This window comes from Crinia signifera, chromosome 4 (genome assembly GCF_055691185.1).
Source record: "Crinia signifera chromosome 4, ASM5569118v1, whole genome shotgun sequence".
NCBI classification, from domain to species: Eukaryota; Metazoa; Chordata; class Amphibia; order Anura; family Myobatrachidae; genus Crinia; species Crinia signifera.
This window is the reverse complement of record NC_139220.1, coordinates 189,919,676-189,923,128: the sequence shown is the minus strand read 5'-3', so window position 1 is coordinate 189,923,128 and position 3,453 is coordinate 189,919,676. Positions and strand designations below refer to the sequence as shown.

At 37.6% G+C, this 3,453-nt stretch overlaps 1 long non-coding RNA gene across 2 annotated transcripts; it reads left to right on the top strand.

Annotated features, from left to right (window-relative positions):
- Positions 1 to 1,928: 1,928 nt before the first annotated feature.
- Positions 1,929 to 2,896, top strand: LOC146072485 (uncharacterized). Of its 2 annotated transcripts, XR_014473146.1 has the most exons (4): positions 1,929 to 2,018; positions 2,123 to 2,192; positions 2,298 to 2,367; positions 2,683 to 2,896. It is a non-coding gene; the product is annotated as an uncharacterized LOC146072485 (long non-coding RNA). The 2 variants fall into 2 exon arrangements; XR_014473145.1 differs by having other exon boundaries at positions 1,930 to 2,192; positions 2,683 to 2,895.
- Positions 2,897 to 3,453: the final 557 nt, after the last annotated feature.

Below are 3,453 nucleotides of genomic sequence, written 5' to 3'. Positions count from 1 at the left end.
ATCCGGCGCAGCGTGTGCGTTCCATGTCAGGCAAAATGGCGCCGATTTGGAACGCATAGCGGAGCTGCCTGACGTTTTTTTTTTTGTTGTTTTTTTTAAAATTTTTTTAATTTTTTAATTTTTTTTTTTTTAATTATATTTTTTATTTAAATTTTTTTTTTTACATTTTTTTTTTTTTTTTATTATTATTATTTTTTTTTTTTTATTTATTTATTTATTTATTAATTTTTTTTATCAGCACACAATGCTATTCTAATATTGGATTCTCTTGTCCTGTTATCTGAGCCTTAGGGTCTCATTAACCCCTTCACGACATATGACGTATATATACGTCATATGTCGGTTGTGGGGGAATCAAGCCAGCTCACGGAGTGAGCTGGCTTGAAAGAGAGCAGGTAATGGCTGTATATTACAGCCAGGTCCCTGCTCTCACGGCCACGAGCGGCGAGTTCGCCGATCGTGGCCGTTTAACCCTTTAAGCACCGCGGGAAAAGCGCCCGCAGTGCTTAAATAGCTGATCGGAGGGGGGGCGCCCCCCTCCGGCGCCGATCGGGGCCCCCCGCAGCGAGATCGGAGGGTGCCGATCGGTTGCCATGGTAGCCAGGGGTCTAATGTAGACCCCTGTGCTGGCCGTGTATGCATACCTATTACATCCTGCCTCAGGCAGGATGTAATAGGAAGTGCATAAAATCACTACGTTCAGCCATAGAGCTCTATGGCTGAACCTAGTACAGGCGATCGCGCCCCCTAGTGGTCAAGTACACTAGGGGGCCTTGTAGTAAAAGTAAAAAAAAAAAAAAAATAAAGTTTAAAAATAAAAAAAAAATAAAAAAATATTAAAAGTTCAAATCACCCCCCTTTCCCCATTTCCCAAATAAAAATAAATAAAAAATAAAAAAAATAAACATATTTGGTATCGCCGCGTTCCTAAAAGTCCGATCTATTAAAATATAACATTAGTTATCCCGCACGGTTAAAGGCGTAAACGGAAAATAATCCCCAACGCCAAAACTACGTTTTTTGGTCGCATCGCGTACCCAAAAAAAAATAACTAAAAGAGATCAGAAAGTTGCCCATATCCCATAATGGTATTAATTAAAAGTACACTTCAGCCCGCAAAAAATGAGCCCTCACCCAGGTCCGTAGGTGGAAAAATAAAAAAGTTATAAGCCGCAGAACATGGCAACGCAACGCAAATTAGAAAAACCGTAAAAGTTGCGATTTTTTTTTTTAGTGGTAAAACATAACGAAAACTATATAAGTTTGGTATCACTAGAATCGTAACGACCCATAGAATAAAGATAACCCATCATTTTAAACGAACTATGAACTCCAAAAAAACCGTAACCAGCGCAAAATTGTGCAATGGCGGTTTTTTTTTTTTTTACCCCACATTGAATTATTTCCTGATTCCCCAGAATATTATACGGTATAGTAAATGGTACCATTACAAAGTACAACTTGTCCCGCAAAAAAAAAGCCCTCATGTGTCTATATAGCCGGAAAATTAAAAAAGTTACGCTTATTTGAATGCAAGGAGGAAAAAAAAAAAAAAATTACCTTAAAAGGCAATGTCGTGAAGGGGTTAAAGGTCTTGGCAATTGTGTTTTAACACACAGGCTTACTTTCATTGGGGACACCTGGGATTAATTTATACAGGAAGTGATGTTTTCTCCCTGGGTCCTTATATAGCCCTTTTTCCACACCAGCAGTCATTCTGCATTTGGATCCACTAGAGTGAACTTCTGGCCTCCCAGCCTTATGTAAGTACTTAACCTTATGCCCTCCCTTTTTTGGGAAGTTTGAACTCCTGTTTTTTATTATGGTCTCATATTGGGCATTTATGCCTCATTGTATGTATTCCTAATGGGGGAAAAAAAACTTTTTATATTACTAGATTTTTTTGAAGCTGCTCATTGGTCCTTGAGGTTAACACCGATATAAAAGGTGTGAGAAACGTGATCCTTGGTGACATACGCCTGGACTATTGCATTTTTTGTTCCGATATTTGGCGATATGTAAGTCCTTTGAAAAATACCCCTAACTATCATTAGGTGTTGGTGGTGGTTAAATATAAGTTGATATTGTCTGACTCGGCCACCATATATGTCTCTCCATTTAGATTTACATCTGTGCAACTTTAGCTGAAGTACACAGCTATTTATTTGGTCATTTAGAGACGCTCCAAGAAGGTACAATTTTTATACCCCAATTTTATTATATGTGATGTGCATTTTTCTGATGCAGTAACAGATGATGAATAAGTACCTTACTATCATGTATGTCCCTTTATTCAGATATATATCTGTATGGGTCTTGCTTGAATACAATATCTATGGTTTGACCAATTGGATACACCCCTAGAAGGTACTCTTTTTCTTCAATGTCTATATAAGGATCTTTTCGGTGGATGTTAAATGCACACATGGAATCCTTATATTTGTTAAAAATGTGTTTTTTTTAGACACGGTGGAAAATATCTGTATACTGTTTAAAAAAAAAATATATATATATATATATATATATATTTGTATCAAGATAATTTTGAACTATCAATTGTTCTGCCTCTCCTTTGTCCTCTTCATCTTTTTCGATTACCTCATCTTTGTGTAGAAATACGTATTTTTTATATGCATTCTGCTGTTTTATGCATTATGTTGAATTTATGTTTATCATTTGCAGTGCTATCGCACCTTATTTCAATCAACATCCAAAGCGCCCCTGATGAAGTCACGTGGGTGACGAAACGCGTTGGGCCTGTTCCATACTGTGGATTGTTAAATTATTCTATGAAATGGCTGTGTAACTCTTTTTGATTTGATTTATTCTAAGCCTTATCAGAGGCTTTTTATTAAATATTTATGTTTTAATGAGAAAGTTGTGTAATTTACCTTAGCGCACCCTGATCTTCTTTGTATTTATATATATATATGTATGTATATGAAATGGGCACTCACCAAGGTCTTTAAATTCAGCAAATCGGTTTTATTTATGAAAAGATAATACATCCGACGTGACGTTTCGATCTGATATAGATCGTCATCAGGAAAATAAACACCACAGGTAACTGGTATCATATCCAACAACAGGCAACCTGGTATCCATCCATGGAGGAGATACAACTGTATAGCCTCACCGGGCCAGTTTAAATACCCTCAGACCGGAAGTGATCTCATCACTTCCTGGTGCAACATCATCAATGGTACAATAACGTGTATAAACGTGTACAAAGGGAACAGGATGATCTGCTATCACTAGTCCTATATAATATGGGCAGCAGATTGTACCATCATGTAAAACGATATAGTAACTTAGTTGTTTATGTACAGTAGTCGATGGGACGCATGACGCTGCTACTGACAGGCTTGCTGGAACGCAAGTGGAACATCCGGTGTTTTCACCGCTGTTCACTGCGTGTCCAGACAGCAATGGAACGCGGAAGTCTCCCCTCGA